Genomic DNA, 23,469 nt, shown 5'->3' with positions numbered 1-23,469 from the left:
TGGGTTTGAAATAGATGGCAAGGAGCAGTGCTCCAACAGCCAGGTTATCCCTCCTTTTTCGTGATAAATCTCCTAGCACGTCTTGTGGTGCTTGTTGTTCTTTCAGTATGTATCATATGATTATACCAATTCGGATGTGTTGTCAGCTTGCTTGACATGCCATTGATCAAACCAATATTGACGTGTGCTTTTGTGTGTGTTCTTTTTTACTTAAACGAATATTTAGCGCGGTGGACGGTATAAAACCGCACCAAATCAAAATAAAATTTAAAAACTTAAAAATTAGCTTCAATTTTAATTAAAAAATCTGATAGTTGTGTTATTTTGCTGATATCCATATTGTGAAATATTTCCTTAAAATTATGATTATTATTAAAAATTTCAAAATCCTCTAGCGTTGTTGTGCATGTGGCATTCAAAAACTTTGTGAAAAAAATTGTCTGTTTGGCCACAAATGCATGTATTATTATTGCGAATTTTAATTTTATGTAGATAGGCAGCATCATAGGTGTAACCTACAATGATTCTGTTAAGTATTTTAATTTGTCGAGCAGATAGAGTGCATTTTTTGAACCATGGCTTGACATGAGTATGAGTATAAATGTAGTCTAAAGTGTTAGGTTTATTGTTGGGAAGTTCTTGAATTCTAAGAACCAATCTCCAAAAATTTGATTTTTAATGTGTCTTAACGCTTCATCAATAGTCAACTTGACGTCAACAACATTTTCACACGATGTAGCTTCTTTCGCTAAATGGTCCATGTGCTCATTACCTGTGATTCCAGAATGACCTGGAGTCCAGATGATGACCACTTCCTCAAAATTCCCGTTGCTAATGATGTTGTGTATACAACACATGAGTTTATGGTACTTTTTTGTTCAAGAAGACAGCACGAAGAAATGCTATTCGTGAAGATTGTAATTTTGTTGTAGTTAAGGTTAACGGCTATCTCTAGGGCGTGTTTAATGGCATGAAGTTCGGAAAATGTGTATCTAAGAAGTTTTGAAATTGATTTTAAACATGTAGTCATTTTTGTTAGAGAAATTGTAAATGCCGCACCCAGTACCGTTGTCATTTACAGACGCATCTGTAAAGAAGATTTTATGGCTGTCGTCTATGTATTTATTAAGCATATGTGTGTATATAGCTTTAATGGCTTCTGTAGGTATGTTATTTTTTTTATCAAATAGTGAGTCCTTGATGCTGCGCAAATTGGGCGAGTGGACATAGCTACTCACTTCACACAATCTGTCATACACATCTTTGAACTCAGAGAATATTTTTCCATAACTAGTGTTAATATTAGAATATTTGTATAGTAAATCTTTGAATTATTCATCATGACATAGAACTTTTGTAACTTCTTTGGCGGTTAACCACTTAGCCCTACTTTCTGGGGGTAGCTCATTAGCTAACGCATAAATTAGTGGAATAGGTGTAGACGGAGTCAAGCCAAGACATCGTCTTAAAAAGTTATTCTGATAAATTTGTATTTTTGAATTTGTTGTTTTTGGACAGTTGTATGTTGAAGTTCTACAGTACTCAATTTTAGATCTTACAAGTGATCTATAAAATTTGAGGGCAACTTGGGGGTGTAATCCAGCCTTGATGGTGGTAAGGCATTTAAATAGATTGACGTTTTTGTGAGATGCTTTGATTACATTATTGTAATGCTCACTGACCGTCAGAGATGAGTTAATTGTTCTGCCTAGAAAACGAAGAGCCCTGACTTCTTGTATTAGGTTACCTTGAGTAAAAATTTGAATGTTTAAATTATTTGATCTAGAAAGATACAGAATTTTGTTTTATCTGCATTAAAAGAAAGGTCGATATCCTGACATTTGCTAGAAAACTCATTAATTTTTTGTTGTAAATTTAACGTTGCATTTACTAAACATTTATCATAAGACATAATAAGAAAATCATCAGCATATTGAAAGATTTTTGTTTTGTCATCTTCAATGTTGTGTAGTCCAGACGTATATATATTAAAGAGAAGTGGGGAGAGACAACTACCTTGAGGCAGACCATTAGTGACTTCTATTTTCTCCTTACCTAAACATAACTTTCTAAGACTCAGGAAATTTGCAATCCACTGTTTGTAGGTTTCTTCAATACCTAAGGAATCCAACATGACGATCAGTTTGCGTACACTCACACAATTATATGCATTGCTTATGTCTGTGGAACATAAGATAACCTTGAATCCTTGATTTTTGAGGACAGTTGCATGATGGAGGATATAATTGATACAGATGGGAGCAGACATATTTTTCCTGTAGGCAAACGAGTTGTTAGGCAAAGCCAAGTTTACAGATTCGCAGTTGGTGATGTGTTCTTTAATAACTAAATTTATGCATTTAGAAAAAAAAAACAGGGATCAGAGCAATTGGTCTAAAATTTCTTAAATCTTCTAAACTTTTGTCCCTATTAGGGATTGGTACTATTTTAATGTCACGCCACCTCTCAGGAATTTGATTGTTTAAAAAGGAATTATTTAAAGCTGACCGTATGTTATTCAGGGAAAGACCAGGAAGAACTTTAAGCATTTTATATGTGATTTGGTCAACACCACCAGCAGAATTGTTGCTCTTCTTTTTAATAGTATCATGTAGTTCTTCAAATGTGATCTCAAGATCATTGTTACTGTTAATTTGTCGATTAAGGCTCCATTGTGCCTCGTTGCTAGGTACTTCGTTTTTAATCAATTCCAGAAATTTTTGGTCGTCATTTGACCACATACCACGTCCATTTTGTTTGAAGTCACCTCTTAACGCTTTGACAAATTTCCACGCTTGTTTACTGGAGGGTTCTTCATTTAACAATGCAATTATATCTTCAAAGTTTTTCCTTTTGGCATTCTTAATTTTCTTTTTCCAGTTTTTCTTAATGTTAATAAGTTCTTCACAGTTTTCAGGTGATGGGGTCATCCTACATTTGTGGTAAGCAATTCTAAGAAATCTAAAGTTTTTGGATAAGTCATCATTCCACCATGATTTTGGCTGCCTATTATGACTGATAGCATGATTAGCTGAGTTAATTTCATCATCTATTTTGGAGATTATTTAGAAGTTTTTTTTGAGAAAGAAATTTACTAGTTAAAGGGATTTCAACATTTACCGACTCTATGATAATCGGGAAATGATGACTGCCACCTAACCTACAAGTGTCAACTTTCCATTTAAATGATAAGGAAGAGTTTGTAAACGATAGATCCAAAACAGATCCTTCATTTGAATTAAGCTCCCTTTTATATGTGATGGAGCCGTCATTGAGAGGCCTGAGATTGTGATTTTGGATTATTCTCACAAGATTATTCCCTCTGCTTGAATTAAGCCGATCTCCTCATGCCCTTGCTCTGGCGTTAAAATCACCCAACAACAAGACATTGTTGCAGTTTTCTAGGAAAGAAAGAATACGCTCTATTTCATCATTGAAGCTACCAACAGGTAAGTTCGGTGGGAAATATGTGGCGCAAACAGTTAGATTAGGTCGAATATTTGTTGTACGTATGATTAATACATCATAGCTGGAAAAAAAGGAGACTTTTTGAAATTTGATGTTTTTTTTAAAGCAATGGCTACACCGCCGTGCCATCATCACGGTTTTTTTCTACAATGTTGAAATTTATGATATTTCTATGTTGTTCACGTGAAGTAAAAACTTCACTGAAACAAGCTATATCAAAATTATAATTATTTAGATAAAACTCCATATAATTACAGTTGGATTTTAAAAATTGACAATTGAATTGGAGCACCTTCAGGCTGATACTAAGGAGGGTTGAGGGCTGAGGGTTAGGGGATCAGAATATACCCGCGGTAGGTATGCCTGTCGTAAGATGGCCTGAAGGTTTAATGTGGCCACATAAATCGTTCCCGAGATGGTCGGGCTAGCACCTTAATGGTGCTGTGGTACCGGAGCGTACCGGATCTTTATCCGGCAAAGGACCATCACATCGATAACACTAACCAAAGCCTTCGGGGAGCAACCTTATCGCTACAACAACAACAACTACTGGGTTGAAGGCTGTTCTCGTTAATAAACCTGATGTCATTTTCGATCAACATCATCTGATATTGTTGTTTAATTGCACTAATACGGTCTTGAATCGACCCTATTTGTGAATTGGGAGTGTTACTGGAAAAAACTTTGAAAAGTTTAGATACAATTTTTTTTAATTCTGAAACTTTGTATGATATGCTGGGGAATCCAGCACAGAAGTGGACTGATGACTTTTTCTAACGTATGATGGGATGTTATTTGGGACAGAACGAGCATCATCCCTAATTGTTCTTTTGGCAACATTGTTATATGTTACCTTACGGATTTTGCTGTTCACTTCTTTAACTCTATCTCTGCTATTATCGGCCTCACTAGGGAGAGCAGGGAACTCATCATCATCACACGGCAAAATACTAAATCGGTTATCGTTATTGAAATACGTGTCCAGGACTTCTCTCCTGGAGAGTTTGCGGACTGCCTTAACGAAGTTAATTTCTTTTTCCCAGATACGGCATTTGTTTTTGGCCTCTGCCGAATGATCAGCATCACCACAAAGAAGACAGCATTGATAACATTGGGAGTCATTACAGTCTTGTCTACCACATTTTAGACAGCGTTTTTTTGATTTACACGAAAATTGTGTATGTCCAAGTCTTCCACAATTTTTGCATTGCCTTAAGGGCGGGATAAAGAATTCCACCTTTAAGAACGTGTATTCAAATGTAAGTGATTTTGGAATATCTTTTCCAAGGAAACAAATTTTTATGGACGTAGTGGGTTCGAAATTGCCATTGTCGTAATTTTTTTTTGAGAAGCGCATTTCGGAATTTATGGGAATGGTAGAGATAGCATTTTCTTTAATGTAATTTTCAGAAAATTCTAAGGGGATGCCCCTAATAACTCCAAAGGACTCAAGAGCAGTACGTGGGATAAAGCATTTTAGTCCCTTTTCCTTAACTTTTTCGTTTAAGACAAAATTGTTTACAGAAGCCAAATTTTTAAAAGTTATCTTAAAAAGAGTTCTACCTACTAGCTGAATTAGCTCAATGTCATTAACTTTGAAATTTTTAATTAGTTTGTGCAAAGCCAAATCATTCTTGATTCCTTTATTTTTTAGTTGATCACATGACGAAGAATCAACTAAAACGAAAAAAATGCCTTTAAAATTAGCTGGATACAAAATGGTGTTTTCGGCTGTACCTGAAGCCTTGGAAATGTTAGGGTCTGCGTTTGCATTGGCACTTGTGAGAGTATGCCAAATTGAAGCGTTGTCATGGCTATTAGTTTTGTATCATTATAATCAGCCATATTGGCGTTGTTTTCAGCCATTTTGTTTGGCGAGCTGAGATTTTCTTGTAAAAGTTGAGTTGAACAAGCACCTGGTGCGTCCATGTCCATGTCAGCACCATATGCATCAACATTGATATTAAGGTTTTCACCAGATACATTAAAACCGTCACTTTTTATTTTTTTTGAACCTCCCGTGTTTAAATTGAAATTCGCATTCATTATTTCGTCTCATTTTCACGTTTCATCTTCATGCCTTTGGCAAGGGTGACGTTAGAGAGAATTTCGAATGATGCCTCATTAGCCGTTGTCGTCGTCGACCCAGGAGTCGAGGACGCCATAGCGGCCTTAGTTTTTTTGGCCGCTGCAGGCAGTCTCAAGAGTAACGCGTATAGTGTTAACTACTTTGTACTCTTTACTTTAATTTTTAAAATAATTTTAATTGAGTTTCGTGTTATAGTGTTAACTACTTTGTACTCTTTACATTAATTTTTAAAATAATTTTAATTGAGTTTTCGTGTTAACTTAAAATTTTGAATAACTTCAAAAAAAGAAAATTTTAATTAGTTGGAAAATATTTAAACTCAAAAATAAACAAAAATAAATTTTATATTGCAAACCAAAATAAAAGAGTTTTTTAAAATATCAACTTGAATGTTGATATAACGCGCACTACTTATATGCAAAAAAAGAAATATCGAACACTAAAAATCAGCAAAATACTCACTCAGATTGTTGAAAGATTTGGTAAAAAAATAGCAGTTGTTGTTAATTTTATTATGAGATCACAAAATTTATTTAAAACCACTAAAGAAGCTTCGACAAATGGCACTTCTGTTATATGAACTTGTACAAATATTTCAGATCAGAAAAATCACCAATTGAAAGAACACGTCCACACACGCTGAGAATTGCCGCGAGAATGATACAATTTTGTAAAAAAGAAATTTCGTTTTTTAAGATACAACAATTTTCAGTTATTTATCTGGTTGTATTATTATCTATTTTTAAATTTTTTGCAAACCATGGGTCGTTTCCTTAAATTTCTGCGCGAGTTCAGAAAGAAATGTTGCCGCATGACGGCTGTCGAGACAATGCGCCGAGGTGCTAAACAATGCAATCGTCTTCTATCGTGTAAACAGAAAGCAAAATATCGTGCAATAAAATCAACTGAAAACTTGACCATGATTTAATAAAACTTGTATACTTAAACCTAACTAAGAAGCGTAGACAACGTTCGGGCTGTCGCAAGAAGAGGCGACCAAAGCGTCGTGGCTGTCGTAAGCGTAGACCACGCAGGCGCCGTTGCGAAAGTAAGCGTAAGCGCTGTATGAAACCTGGTCCAGTGATGGCAAATACATATCTCAATTTCTTGCGCGCCTTTTACAAGTAATTGTCCGTCCATTAAATTTCTATGGGAACCTATTTTATATTTTTTCTAAATAAAAATGTGCAAAACGAAAGTGCGTGAGAAAAAGATTAACTTTTGATTTGAAATATGCCTCTTGATAGAGATTGGCAGCCAGTAGTTTATTTTTATTTTTTGGTTAAAAAAAGGTTTTCGTTACCTTTGAAACTTTGTTTCTTCAGTAAAAGTTTTGGCGAAGATTTCCTCGATGCCAAATGTAATTTTATATTTTTATGTCTAGATCATTTTATCATGGTCTAGATTTTTTGGAAAATTTTAATTAAGGAAGATTAGATCGATTTGACCTTGGATTTCCCTTCCATTAAATATTACTTGACATTAATTGATGTGCAAAATCACCGTGATTTGGCCATCTTGATTAGGGAAATACCGAACTTCCATTTATAGATCATTGCTGAACTTTCAAGGAAGATGTGCCAACAAATTACGACAGGGGTCGACTGGTTAATTTTTCTGCGCAAAATAATATGGATCCAAATTCCGCTTTCCGAGGAACCCGGGGTAATTTTTCGATTTTTCGTTAGTATCTTTTGTACAACTCAAAATTATGGTTCGTTTCCACTCCTCAATCCATTTAAGATTCCTCCGTGAAATTTAAGTTTTTTCTTTCTGAAAAAGAAGTCGTATAGCTTGTATTGTAGACTGTAATAGGGCATATGTATGTATGAACGTTGTATATTCTTGTTAAGATGTGGAACTTATGCCCCTATTACCGTTTACAACTCAACTCTGGTTGGGTTGAAATTTCGCAATTTGGTATTAGAGATTACAACTCAACCTGTCAAAAAAAAAATGTCGGTTGAGTTGTCAGTCTAATTTTTAACAAAAATATTTAAAAGTTGGTATCAAAAGACACGTTTCGACCTCCGATTTAAGAATCCGAAAACAAAAAATTTAATTTCAGTCATATCATTTCGGTTCAAATTTTCATGTGGTTGTTGTGTTTTGCCAGATTTTTTGTACACATTAATGCAGAAAGGCGTTGGATGCACCCAGGGTTATTTTGACAAATCGCTGCCCAAGGCCCAAGATATTTATTTTTTGCAAAAAACTATGCATCGGGCCACATATTTCGGTTCCTCTCGGGGCCATTTTGTGGGTTTTTGTAAAAATTTTTCGGACAGAAATAAAATTTTTAATTTCCGCTTTCGAATCTTAAAAACGGAGATCGAAATACGCCTTTTGATACCACCTTTGATAAGAGTTAGATGGTGCACAGTCTCATAAAACGTTACCGAAAAAAAAAAACAAAAAATTGAAAGCCGGTCGTTAAACCTTTTTATATCAAACAGTAATCAACACACATTTATAGAAAAAACAACATTTCAACGAAGGATTACATTGAATAACTTTTTGACTTTATGGAGCGACATTCCGAAGTTGGACGAGGCCAGCAGCCAAAATAGGTTAAATTATGCGAACGTGAGTCCTATTGATACTAATCACTACTCATTAGAGTTGGAAGGAATTAATGTAGACGAGTATGTCTTTTATCCTGATGTGGAAGAGCCAGCGACTAAAATGGAAGAGTAGAGACAACAACAACATAGAGACTCCGAATCCATTGGCAAGTGTTGACACTAACGCGATACTAGCAGTGTTGAACGAAATGTCGTCACAATTGGAATCCCAGGGGAACCGTATAACGTCCAAGATTGAAGCATAAGAAACGCGTATTTCAGAAATGTCGACACAGATTACATCCAAGATGGAAACTCAACTGGAAGAACAGAAAAGATATATGGCATCCCAACTGGAATCACAGGAAGCACGTATATATATTCGAAATTTCAGCGCAGATATCATCTCAGATCTCTACACAACTTGAAGAGCAGGAAGTCGGTATATCATCTAAGCTGGAAGCGTGCATGGAAGAGAAACTAACCAGTTTCATGAAGGGTTCAGTGGCCGACAGGAAAAAATCGAGGCCGAGGTAGAAGCTTTAAGAGTTCGTCTACAGGAGTTGCAAATAAATCGCCCAGCTGTTTCAGCAAGCAATCCGAAGGTAAAAACTCCATCTTTTGACGGATATGTTCCTTTCCAGGTCTTTAAGCTTTAATTTGAGAAGACATCAGCAGTGAACAACTGGAATGCGGATGATAAAGTAGCTGCACTGTTCATGGTTTCAATGCCAGCCTGCAGCTGAGATCTTACAAACCATTGCAGAGGGCGAACGCAACTGTTATGATGCATTGATCGGCGCTCTAGAGAGACGATACGGAACCGAGCACAGGAGACAGATATACCAAATGGAGTTACTGAATCGCTTCCAGAGGCCTGGTGAAACATTGCAAGAGTTTGCGTCGGATGTTGAAAGGCTGGCACATTTAGCGAATGCGGACGCACCCGTGGAATATACCGAAAGGGTAAAAATCCAGAGCTTTATTAATGGAATACGAAGCGAGCGACATACGCAAACCCAAAACCTACATTCACAGAAACGGTATCACATGCTCTGATTCAGGAAACAGCTTCGCTTCTGTGTAAGCCAGCGTTCAAAGCACGCCGTGTGGAGGTATAAAGGCCAGACTGGGTGAACACAATATTGGAGGCGCTGAAAGGATCGCAAAAGCGAAGTGAAGGAGATCGAATGCTTAAAATGCGGGAAACCCGGTCACATTGCACGTCATTGCGATCTTGAACCTAGTGGTTGCAACAGCATGGGTGGTCTTAATAACAACGCTGGAGGGGATGAGCAAGAGCGAGTAAGATGTAGATATCGAGAGCTATATCCAGCTATTGAATGTCCTGTGATATCTGTGTCGCAAATTGGAAGGAAATCAAGCAGTCTTACCGCCAGAGGAAATATGGATGGCAAAGAACGTGTACTGACTGTAGATGCGGGCGCATCTCATTCCTTGATTCGATCTGATTTGGTCAACAGGAGAGTAAAGCCATTACCTGGAGCAAGGTTGCGTACGGTCACTGGCGAGTATAACCAAGTCCAGGGAGAAGTGATATGTGAAGTCTTAATTGGAAAGGTCAAGGTTCTACACAAATTCTTTGTGGCGGCGATCGATGAAGCCATATAGGGAGTGGACTTCTTAGTTGACCATGACATCAGGATCGATATGCCGAGAAGGATTATGCGCTATGAGAACCAGGATGTGCCACTTAACTTCTGTTTGGAAATAGGGTTCAGCAGTAATCGAGGGCTGGTGAAAGAGATTCGACAAAACCACAAGTCACAGACAGCAGATCGGGCAAGGGTTGATGGAACGAATGGGCCAAACAAATCAAAACCGAAGGTACCTGCGAGAAAAACACTGGCATTGGCAAACCCTATTGGACGCACTAAAACGACTGAAAGAATTTTCCAGAAAGAATGCAAGGGTGGTTTCAAGCCAGGGCGCACTACTGTTGGGAAACTTCAGAACGATACTGATTATGTGAAGCCAATCCGTCAAGAGCAAGCTCTACAAAGTAGTTCATTGGCCAAACAACAGAGTGCGAGGGAACGACCCAGGACAATGAGTAGTAAGATGAAACGCAGGTACGATGAGAACAATAATTCGGAAGGTTTCTTGGAGGGAGATTTGGTACTGTTATACAACCCTCACCGGATGAAAGGTGTTCCATCTAAATTGCGGTGCAGTTGGGAAGGCCCGTACAAAGTTGTGAAAAAGATCGTACCATCTACCGCATACAAACCATTGGGAAACCACGAAATAGAAGAGTGGTTCATTTGGAGATGTTAGCGGCGTTTAGATCAGGAAATTTGTCTGATCGGGACGATAAGACTTAGGTGGAGGGCAGTGTGACGAATACTAGCAACACTAAGGGCTACTATCATCTCTAAGCCGATACTGAGCAGTGACTTGTATGCACATTAATCATTATGTCTACACATATGCCCATACAAGCAGCGGAGAGCAACGCACAAACTTATGCATATATCTGAGATACTCCCAAAAGTAGGCAATTATTTGTGCAAGTATCACTCACATATACACGTGCATCTGTAGCTATAATTTTATAGCTGGTAACTAGGTAAATTCTGGAAACGCCTAGAAGTATGGAACGAGGAAATCGAAGAGTATAAAAGAGCGCAATCTGAGCAATCATGATTCAGTTTGATTTAAGCACGCTATCTGTGTTATTGTGAAGACTTGAATAAAGGCCATTTTGTATTATTGAATAGTGGTGTTATTTATTCAACAGTTTAGTGATTCGAACGTTAGCAGAAGATTTGGAATAAGCGGAATTTCAGTAAATTCGTTACAATATTTTTCAAATTAAAATACAAAACCTCAGTTAACTAGATAAAAAAAATTTAAGTCCTAATAAAGAAAGTGCATATTTTGCAATTTTTTAACCAAAAAGATTTTCTACATTTTGCTATATTTTTCGACAAAAAATTGTTTCTACACTTTTTTTCGGCAAAATTTGATTTCCATATTTTGAAAAATCAAAAATTTCGACATATTTATTTTCGACTTTTCGCACGGATCCCCTACTGACTATTAGCCCGTATGGACGAAAGTTAACCTATATCGCGCTATCGATTTTTCGATGGGATTTGCGGTCAGGAAAAAAAAAATTCCGAGCCTGCGAAATTTAATTTTTTCATTTTTTTGACTTTTTTCGACTTTGATTTTTAAGGTTTTTTTCATGACCTACTAAAAAAGATTTCATATGTATACCCTGTCCCATGATAAAATAATGGAGGTAGTTCCATTTAGTGTGACGTTAGCCACTTGACTTTTGCGGGGATAATGACAATTTTACCAAAAAACAAGCTACCAGATTGAAAAATGTTACGAATTTTTCTAATTTTGATGGATTTTATAATATTTTAAATAAAAAAGAAAAAAAAACGAGCCCAATGCCTACGATATTTTTTAATACGAAGAAAAGAAGGGTTTTAATAAGTTTTTCGAGCTCCCGAAAATTGTTTTGGTAGAAGAAATATGGATTGAAGTATGCAAAGCAAAGGAATATAGCCTTCTTCAGTGTTTGCTCAGAACATTTTGACAAAACATACACGTTTGGCAATTGCTTTCTCAAAGGAGGTCCTTATAAACCGACACCGCAATTTCTTGATAAATTGGCTTCATTTTTTTAAGATCGCGGGTTCGAATCGAGCTCAAGGCCTAACAATAATTTTTTATCATTATTATTGTTATGATAAATTTTTTCTTAATTGAAAAAATTTTTAAATAAGAATAGAAGAAAGAAACAATTTAGACAACTGCCAAAGCTCGTTGTATAGATCCATTTCGGGAACTGCTAAATTCCTTCATCGGCAACGTTTAGGCGCCGCTGCTATAACCATTCAGCCATCACAGCGGTTTTTTGTTTGTCTTCATTAATCTGCTATTCTGGTTCGTGCCAATTGATATTCACAACACTGCGACATCTGTTGCAGAATGGATGTGAAAATTGGACTTGTTTGATGGCAATGCTGCCATAGTGTCATATTTTATTGACACTTCCCCGTGCTCTGGGATGTATTAACAATTTTTGTTGTTATATCGGCCTACTGATTTGTAAGATCGCGGGTTCGAATCGAGCTCAAGGCCTAACATTAATTTTTTATCATTATTATTGTTATGATAAATTTTTTCTTAATTGAAAAATTATAGAAATTATTGTTAGGCCTTGAGCTCGATTCGAACCCGCGATCTTACAAATCAGTAGGCCGATATAACAACAAAAATTGTCTTCATTTTTTTATTTATTGTATAAATCAAGCTTTGCGCTTTAGGAGGGGTCTCTCCAGTTTTTTCGCCTCGCGAAACCTGGCATTATCACTGACTAACTCCGCGACCTTATTTACAACATAGACGTCCCAAATGTCGACCATTTTGAACATCCACGTCGATGGCACTACGCTACCGACTGTCCTACACTCCAACATCTTGGGTGATCTACATTTTGGTGAGCATGCAACCGCAATTGTACCGAAAATCCAGAGCCGTAATAAAATCCTCAAATCTCTTGCTGGCAGTACTTGGGGAAAAGACAAAGAAATGCTCATTACCACATACAAATCAGTTGGCCAGCCGATTGCATGCTACGCGTCCCCTATATGGTCGCCAAGCCTAAAAACTACTCAACGGAAGAAGCTACAGGCCTACCAAAATACAGAACCACCACGTGCTGTCTTATGTCCCCAGAACACCATCTACATAATGAGGCGAGAATACTCCCCATGAGGGAGAGAAATGAGATGCTAACCAAACAGTTCCTGTTAAATACCCAGAAACCTGGGCATCCCAACAGACATCTGATTGATTAGCCAACACACCTAGCGGCTTAAGGAGTCATCTCCGTAAGCATTATTAGGAAATACGGCACGTGAGAACTCAGCCGTATGAAGCAAAAAAACACAAGCAGGTTCTGCAGTGAACTCCACAAACAGGTGTCGGACCTTTGTGCCAGGAATTGTCAGGGTGAATCCAGTACTCAAAGAACAGTACCCTAAACTTGCGGAAGAGGAACGCATACTCCCCAGGGAAACGCGAGTCACTCTAGCTCAACTTCGTTCTGGATACTGTAACAGGCTAAACTCTTACCTATCCAGAATCAACCACGACATACAAAATAAAATGTATGCCTCGCTTTCAATGTGTCCCCACATGACACCAACCATCTCTTTAATTGTAATGTGGTACTAAAGCCTCTAACACCCCTTTCATTATGGTCCACCCCTGTTGAAACAGCAGGTTTTCTTGGACTCCCGTTAGAGGATATTTATGACAATTTGTGATCGGTCGCACCTATTAGGAGAGGCGAAGCACTGCTACAACAACAACAACAGGAGGGAATTGTTAAACCATTTTTTAGGGGAACATTACCCTGAAGCTCTGCAGGTTAGCCACGAGTTATGAGAGTGTTTTTGCCCGTTGGACCAAGAGTCACCTTGGGACAGCCCCGCCTATACGCATTCTGTGCCCTTTTAGCATTGACATAGATGTGCAGACTTTGTAGGTACATTTTTTCTCAACATGCCTTGAGAAATATCCACTGTGGGGCATGATAATAGGGCCCTGCTAGAACAACTGGATTTTTCGTGTATTTTTTTTTCTCTAGGGGTCACGGTGCCATAAAGATATGAGTTATTAACCAAGGTATGAGTAATCATCCACTATTTTTCAATAAAATTGTATGTTTTACTGTATTCTTAATCGATATGTATGCATATAAATCGTGCTAAAGCATATTATTATTGTCCCAGATGACCATTGCGTTTTCATCCTAAAGGAAATCTCCATCCCGAAAAACCACAATTTCGCCTTAAACAGTTACGGTATGGCAACGCTTCTGGCAAAACAACAAACATTATGAACATCAAAAATCCCTTAATACGTTAAAAACTTTTTAGGTGAACTACCTTCTTTTTTGTAACATGCCCTATCCGACCCAAAAAAAAAAAATGAAATTTCGCAGGCTCGAAAATTATTTTTTTGGCTATGCGTAGTGGAACTTTTTTCCTGAGCACAAATCCTATCGAAAAATCGATGGCGCAATCTCGGTTAATAAATTGACCCAATCTACTGACTATAGTCGTCTAGTAATTTTTGTAATGTATTTTGCGGATTATTTGTGTTTTTTAATAAGCTCTATTCCAGGCAAATGTAGGATAAAATTAGTTTACTCTCAACTTCTGAAGCTTTTTGCCACAATTTTATAACAGGCGGTCTGGGAGTCTTACACAACTTCACATTTTCGCTATATATCTGTTAACAAACGAGGGTTTTAGTCTGTACTTCGATTTGAAAGTAAATTTACTCGCATTTAAGCTTTTCTGTTTTGTATATATTTGAAATTCTTTTTTCGCATCATACCTGTTAAATATTGATTACTAATGGTAATGATTAGCCGTTCCATTGATTATTTTCTTTAAACGCCATTTAATGATTACTTGCCATTATTTTCTATTTTTAATGATTATTTTTCAATTAATTAAAAATATAATAAAAAAAATGATTTTTTACGATTATTGAAAAAATAAAAAAAAAATAAAAATTTAAATAATCAAAAGCAATCAAAAAAGTCCTTTTTGATTACTTTAGATTATTTTTGATTTTTTTGATTACTTTTGATTATTTTTCCGCTTTGTTGAAAGACAAATTTTGGTTTGTTGCATGCACGGAATAAATTCTACATGCAATTTCTTTCAACGCACTTCGTGTTTTCCAAATGTCCATGCTAGTACATAAATCACCCAGACCTATTTTTTTCAGCCCACCATTTGTTGGAGAACATTGCCCCACACTGGCGATGATATGAAACCAATATTACTAAAATAAAGCGAACAATATGATAAACTCTGATTACAAAACAATCAGTGCATAGCCATAAATTAATCCAAAATAGTGGATATATTAATTTTGTATACAAAACAAAATTGGCTTGACTTAAGGATGAACCATAGAGGATCGTTATTATTTTATATAATGAGTGTAGCAAATTATGCACGTGTATATCCTTACCGGAGAATATGTTTAGATCAACGCTCATATACCATTCGCCCTATATGTTGCATGTGTATATGTTCGCCTCGGTAAGCGCTTACGAAATTATCCCGTGCATGCAACAACTAGAATTTTTCTTTCAACAAAGCGGGAAATAAAAAAAAATTTTAAAAATCTAAAAAAATCAAAAATAATCGAAAAAATCAAAAATAATCAAAAGTAATCAAAAACGCCTCGTTTGATTACTTTTGATTATTTTTGATTTTTTTCTAATGGTAATCAATTAGTAATTGCTTTTTACGGAAAGCAATTCAAATTTAACAGGTATGTTTCGCATAGTGTAAATTGACAAAATCAGCGACTCAGTCCGAAAGCTTTACAAACATATACAATCTTGAAGAGTTTTAAATTTGTAAATTTTGCAATAACCATTGTAAATAGTTAAGATTTATAGCAAAACTTGTGCCACCAGTTGGTCCATAAATATTTTGGTATTTATATTCATAAATTACATTTTAATCCTTATTTTGAAACTGTTTGATTTTTTAATATCCAGAAAACTGTTGCAGCCAAAAATATTAGGCTTAAATTCGGTATTCCATACTAATTGCATGGCGAGAATTTGATTTTTCTTTATAACAACAAAAAATCCACTCTGAGAAAATGCCGCCAGAGCATTCGTTTTTGAGTTATTCAACTGGAAACCCGTAATTGGCCCGCAGCCAAAGTTCAATATCCTTTTCACAATCCTGGTCACAATAGCTGACATCAAATGAGTTTTCATTGTCCTGCGAATTGCATTGTCATCGTCCTCTGATCTAATATGAGAATGATTCCAAATTTCGTGCAACAAAGCACTTTTGCATGTATATTTTTGCTATATTTCACTCATTTGTTAGTTAATTTTCTGTATTAGCTAATTTATTTATTTGTACTAATTTCAGCACTGTTGTGTTGATTTATATTTATTATGTTTATTTAAAATTTTCTGAACATTTTAATTAGCCACATAAGCGATGAAATCAAAAACACGTCTGTTTAGGAGATAATCCTTCTCAGCATAGGAAAAAATGTAATCAGTAGCAATCAGCGCTACCTCCTGAAAAGTTAAGAAGCCGAGGAATCTATAAAATAATATAGAAACTTCATTAAATAATAATTTAAATTTTTATTTTACTTAATTTATATTACCGGTTTCCTCGTTTTCCATATCCGGAACACATTTTGGGTTCTTAACCAAACTTGTAATTTCTCTTACTTTAGCTTCAGCGTAAAATTTTTGAAATTTTTTAAATGGCGCGTCGTCGTGGTTGCTCCTGTTCTTCCGGCCGGGCCATCTACTTCGCATTTTTTTACAGAAAGACGGTGACCATAAATTCCAAAAATTTCATCCGGTGGTCTGTGAACCATTCAGGGAACATTTGATCACTCCCTAACTTTATATAGACGATGATCTGTGTGCGCAGACCCGGAATATTTCGAGATACCACCTCATGTACCCGCACTTATTTCGAAGAACTGGTCCGACCGGCTCACAAGACGGAATTCATCGTACGGCTGATAGTTCGTTGCAATTCTAAGAGGAACTATTGCTGGCTCGAAAGCAGACTTACACATGAGTTGTGCCCATTTTTCACTTTCACTGTACTTTCTTTGTTACTTTGGCTTAATCGTTGCTGGACTTCCTCGGGAGGTCCGATCCGACTCCATGCACCAGCTCATTGTCACTTGTCCATGTGTTGTTGTGTTGTGGGACTTTCTTTGTTACTTTGGCTTAATCGTTGCTGGACTTCCTCGGGAGGTCCGATCCGACTCCATGCACCGGCTCATTGTGACTTGTCCATGTGTTGTTGCGTTGTGGGACTTTCTCCGGGAGGTCCGAGCCACCTCGCTGTGGTCGCACCTACTCAGGGAGCTCCTCATTAGCAAGAGTATTAGCAATCAGTTTGATTCATATTGATGCCTTGGCTCACGCGTGCCTTCTAAAAAAAGTTTACTAAAGCGTCCACATTCAGCTTGCCAAACATCACGACGCTCAACGCTGGGTATCGCTGGAATTAATCCTACAATGTTATCATAAATCTTATTTTCGAACGTTTAATTTGTTCCAATATCCGCTTTTTTCTTGTCAAGAGTCTCGCTTAATTAGCCTTCTCAACGGGTTTTTATCGTTGTAAGTTTTTACTGTCAAAATCATCGAAGAAATCTTCCATCTGCTTTACGGAGGTTTGCGTTTGCTTGACCGACTCTAAAAACTTTCGTCTCATGTTCAAAAAGTTAAAGGTCTTGTATAATCTTTAGACCGGCGTAAACGGAATTGCTCATCTTGTCAAAGTTGTTCGGGGGAAGGTGGGAATCCGTAAGTTTTGGGAAAATTTTATAATTGTCGTTATTATCTATCTAATTCGTACAACATCAAGGGTATTGTTGAATGCCAAGTCTTTTTTAATTGATCCCTCATTCCATTTGATTTGGCACATACAATGGGAAGATGGCATTGATTTAATAATTTCTTCCAAATTACCGATTATATTATCAATGTCAACACGGGCATACGGAATTTGCCGCGCTCTTAAAAGGTACTGTCACTGTCACTTGGCAAATGGAATCCCAAATCATCCTTCATAAATTTATGGGCCTTCGTCGACATGTAGCTTATGTTTGATGTTGAAAATTTTGCGCCTGTGAAGAGGTATTTTCAAAAGAAATTTAAACTTTTCATGTGGTTGCTGTAATTTTGTTATATACTGGAAACAAACTGTAGACAAAGGGAATTTGCACGGATTTAATTTTGATCCCAAAATATTGCTGGTACGGCCAGTTTAATAATCACCGAAACTCGATGAAATAATAATTTTTTTTTTTAAATCTGGTAACCCAAATATCAATCATACATAAGTCCTGTTTATAAGCTTCGGATACTTACCTTTTGAAGATGGGGGAACAAATTGCTTGACCTGAGCTCTTTTGCCTCACTATGTAGATGAGGTTCTGGGATCATAAGAAAACATCCCTGAGTGCAGCATTTCAGCAGGCCTACAGCCTTTTTCAGTGTGTATCTTTTAGAACTGGTAACTAGACCGATGACGCGTAGCACATGAGCAGCCGGCTTTGTAGGTGGTTAGAAGCTTTTATTTTTCTATTTTATCCCTAAGATCTTCAATATTTGCATCATATGTTTGTTTCACCTCGTATACAGAGTGACCGTGGACATGTTCGGTGGCAGTACCAGGACGCGCGAGGCAGAGATGCCAGAACGACTTGGGAGATAGCTGTTTCTTCTAGAAAATAATGCGTCTATTGGAGGGTCAGGTCATGTTGACATAATCGTGCAATCGTCGGATCACATTCAGAACAACTTAACGCATTAAACAATTTATTTTTAGCTGGGAAGGAAGTAGGTACTTTAAGACTAGTGCTAGCACTAATTTTTATTGGGAAATGATGACTACCTCCAATTCTTGTTTTATCTATTTCCCAATGAATTGCCAAACTACTATTGGACAAAGATAAATCAAGTACTGAGCCTTGATCCACCGTCACATCTTTTTGATATGTATAATCACCATTATTTAATACTAAAAAAATTGAATTATTTACCAAACCAAATAAGTTATTACCACCAGAAGAATCAAAAGAGTCAGCCCATTGAGTACTCCACGCATTAAAGTCACCAAGTATAAATGGATTTAGAACCTTCTCTAGAAAATTTAAAATTGTATGCATATCATTGCTAAAATCATTAACATCAACATTAGTCGGAAAGTAACCTGAACAAATAGTTAAATTAGGATTTAAATTGTTTGTCTCTATTATAACAACATTAAAAACTGCAGTAAAAGGAACTTCTAAATTTAATGGTATTTTTGACCGCAATACCAACTCCACCATACCCATCATTTCTATATTTATTATCTAAATTATAATTTTGAATTTTTCTGTGCATTTTTGAAGAAGAATAAAAAATTCGCTTAACCGTTTGTCTGTCCCTTGGAGTCCATTTGAACCCAAGCCACTTTTATTTGGTATAATTATTTCTCCTCGATTCTCACGTAATCCAGCTTCTAGGACATCCTTGAAAACCCAAAAACGCTTTCGAAATGATTGGAATCCTACAATAATTCCCTAAGCCTCATAGGCCAAACCTACACTTGTTGTCCTTTGGGGCCACACTAACCCCAAGTGTTTTTGAGGAAATATAGGTCTAGTTATTTATCATTCCTTAGAAAAACGTCATTTATTAAAAAATTAAAAAAAAATTGTGGTATAAGTTAAGATTTTCAAACGAATTTAATCCGAATCCATCTCGTTCTCGCTGTGGTCCTGTTGTTGTTGTTGTTGTAGCGATTAGGTTACTCCCCGAAAGCTTTGGGGAGTGTTATCGATGTGATGGTCCTTTGTCGGATACAGATCCGATACGCTCCGGTAACAGCACCATTAAGGTGCTGGCCCGACCATCTCGGGAACGATTTATATGGCCACATTGAACCTTCAGGCCATCCCTCCCTCCCCACCCCCAAGTTCCATGAGGAGCTTGGTCCTCCTCGGCACTTATGCATTTGCTGCGTATCATGCAAGAATGCTTATTACAAGTGGGTTTCTAGCACGAGGACATTGCGCGCATCGCAAACGTTTCCGAGAATTTGATGGCTCGGACGTCTGTGATACTCCTATCACTGAATATCCCATTTGGCGTATGGCACATGCTGCGGATATTGGCGTTCGTCAGACGTTCTACAAATAGGCGGATCCTATAGCTCTCGACCAAGTTTTTGTAGAAATAGTTTGCGTTTCGTAGTGCTCCAATTAGGGAATTTGATGTTATACAAATTATAAGCAGCTACGGCAATCAGTTTGATCATATTGTAAAAGCTTTTTTTCTCTTGCATGTATATGTAGAAACCAGCCAGAGTATTGACGCCGCGTTTATATTGGTTATACTCTAAGATAATGAAAGGCTTATATTTTTGTTCGGAATCAACCTCTGAAGTGTGATGCAGAGTAGATAGCATAATAACAATTTTTCCTTTTTTTTTTGGAATCTAACTAACCAAAGTCAAATCTTTGTTGAAGCAAAAGATGCTAGTTTCTGCCTGTCTTCCCTTTACTGATAAAAGCTCTTTGGGGTATATCTGCCTTATTCTTCCGCGATGTTCCTACAATAGTAATGTTTTGTGTTATCATTTGCTCAGCTAACTCAAAACTTATGAAAAAACTATCCATTGGTAAACTTCGAGCTATAAAAAGTATATGAGAAGAGAATAAGCCAATATATTAGATGTCAGCCGAATTGAACACTTAACTTTTCGAAGCCACGGCCCAGTTATTCTGTTTACTTGGGAAATTGCGTAGTTTTGTGCTCTGTCTGTATTTGGTTGACGACCAATATATATTTCGCCTTTCATTGGATAACTGTTTGTTGCGTCACTGCACCAAAATATTTTGATACCGCACTTTCCTGGTTTTGATGGTAGGTATTGAGGGAACAAACAACGCAGTCGAGTGCTCACTAGCTGTTCATCTACAGTTAAATAGGCAGAAGGTTTATATATGTCCTTTAGACGAGCCTGAAACATATCCGAAATATCTCGAACAACACCAATTTTATCGGAAGCAAGTCTCTCTTGTCGTGTGCGAAAATCGTCGAATCGTAATAGCAGTAACTGCTGGATAAATTGGACGATTGTCAGTCTGATTATATCCTGAAATACGTATATTGGATTCAGAATATCTTGAGCGTGTCGGCTGGGTATTCCCTGGTTTTCACGTACGATATTGGCTATTCTTGGCTGAGTCACTGGGCTACATCGAGTACTCCATGCACGTCCATTCTTACCATATAGCTGATCGGCATTTACCTTCTTCTGCTTCGGTTCCATCCTCTTCCTCTGAGAATGTATCACTTCGATATAATCGCATTCGTCAAAGTCAGAAAACACTTCCTCAATATCTTGAGGCACATCTTCACTGAAAACTTCAATTTAATACTATACCGGCAGTAGCAATTACTGAATTATATGTTTTCACTTCAACCCCAAACACTGAAATGGCGTTAGGAAGGCGTAAAAAGAAGAAAAATCAAATTTCGGGGAATCGTCGTTAAATTTTAAATTTAAAACGGACAGTATTTATATACATTCCTTTTATTTTGTATTGACGTTTCATTGGGGTCATGTTGACCCCAAGAGACAGCGAACGTGATTTCATGCATGGGACAGACAAACGATTAAACAAGCAATGCCTATATTATATTTATTAAATTAATACTCAATAAAATCTAAATTAGCTTTCAAGGATTGAATATTGTAACATCATCATCATGAGAATGTAGATTAATTACATTTAAATCATCCTTAGCTTTAATATTATCAAACTGTTCTTTAATAAGTTGAATTTCTTTAACAATGTCAGAATCCTGATGACTTAACGCCAGTTTCTGAGTAACATTAATCAAAGCAGTCAATAATATTTCAAATTCAGAAACACGACCTTTCTGATATTCAACTGAGTTGAATAAACGGGTAACCATGTTTTCTATTAACTGAACTCTAAAAATTTTCCCTACGAACCGCTTAACGCTGTAATCTCTCATCACCTTTTTTGACAATATCACAAAAATATTTTTTTCTTATAAGGCTACGATTAATATAATCTTCCTTATCTGGAGAAATATCAACGCTATCATTAATAGCAGGGAAATCCTCTTCATCTGCCATAAAAATTTCAAAGCGACTATTAGTTTTAGGATAATTCTTATCCAAATTATACACGAGGATCGGATTCAATGGATATTACTTGTTCAAGTGGTGCGTTCTCTGAGTGTGGTATATTTGGTCTAGAAACCATGGAATATTTTCTATGTTTACTACGCTTCGTATGCTGAGAGAATTGTCTGTTTGTTTTTTTATTTCAATATTTTTTCCCTTATATCTCTACCTTTTCATCGTTGATTTACATTAGTTTCAGTCATATGTATTGTAACGAATCAGCTTTCGCTGCTTCCATACTCTGTTGCCTCGCTCACCCATTTCTCCTAAGATCTAGTAACCGCGAACTCCATGCCTGGTTACCAACCATATATGTACATGTATATTTGTAGTTTACAGTCTCGCATAGCCATATGCGTGTGTATATGTGAGTACTACTTCGGCTGATGGTGAGTATCTCCCTGCTGCCTTGTATGTACGTGTGTAGATGATGATTGATTTGTTTACGTACATACTGCTTAGTATCGGCTTAGTGATGGTAGTATCGCTTAGTGATACTAATATTCGTCACAGTATTTTAATGAAAACGCTTCAGTTCAGCTTCAAGCAACGTTTCTCTAAAACCTACGACTTATTAGAGCGACATTAAAAAGGCTGTCCGTAAAATTCAGTACAAAAATTTCCGAAATTTTTCACGTTTTTTTTTCTGCAATTGATGATTGCAATTGTAATTTTTTTAATCAAAGTCAAAATAATTATTTTTGATTACAATCAAGTATAGCAGTTAAAATTTTTAAGGCTCTAATTTGTTTTGTTAAGCTATTTTGATTTATATACTTTCGCAAACCAATTTTTTATATATGGGGAATTCTTTGTCAAATCAGCCACCCCCTCTGCCAATTTCAATTTTGGAAAAAAAATTTTTTGATCACGAAAAAATTCATCAAAAAGTGTAGTTTTTTATGCCGTTAGGAGTTTTCTAAAAGTAAGGGTTTTTAATCTAAAAAAAATCCAATATCAAATTTCAAATTCAAGATGGCGGACAGCATTTTTCTTACTGTTGATCCATTTCTACTAAATTCTGTATGTCGGGCGCCATCCTGAATTTGAAATTTGACATCGGATTCTTGTTTAGCTACCCTCACAATATTTCTAATAAGTAATTTGGTCATTATTATTGAGGAATTATATTTTTTTCGATCATTTTTGACTAAAAATGGCACTTTTTTGCGAGATGCCTCACTTTAGACAGTTTTTTTCAGGTTATAGAACTTTATTTTTAAAATAACACCTAACGGCATAAAAAATACACTTCTTGGCGAATTTTTTCGTGTGCTTAAACGATTTTTTTCACAAAATTGAAATTGGCAGAGGGGTGGCTGATTTGACAAAGAATTCCCCATATATTTAAATTTTTAATTGCAGTAATTTAATTGCAGTGATTACTATGTTTTTAATTGATTTTTTTTTAACTATTTATTGTTTGTGATTTGTTGTATCATTACATGTTAGATTTTCTGTTTGTGTCGCTTTATATTTTGGAAAAAAGTATATTATAATCTTTTTTCGATAAACTGTTTACTCGCAGAATGTATTTAGATTTCCCAAGTCGAATCTATAC

General features: G+C 36.4%; 1 protein-coding gene across 1 annotated transcript in view; it reads left to right on the top strand.

Moving 5' to 3' along the window:
• Hmt4-20 (Histone methyltransferase 4-20) overlaps positions 1–23,469 on the top strand; it is a 37,138-nt gene that overhangs the window by 12,740 nt on the left and 929 nt on the right. The gene's annotated exons all lie outside the window — the stretch shown is intronic.

Source organism: Eurosta solidaginis, chromosome 4 (genome assembly GCF_040869045.1).
Source record: "Eurosta solidaginis isolate ZX-2024a chromosome 4, ASM4086904v1, whole genome shotgun sequence".
Lineage (NCBI taxonomy): Eukaryota > Metazoa > Arthropoda > Insecta > Diptera > Tephritidae > Eurosta > Eurosta solidaginis.
Note: the sequence above shows the minus strand (reverse complement) of the source record. Positions and strands in the feature narration are given on the sequence as shown.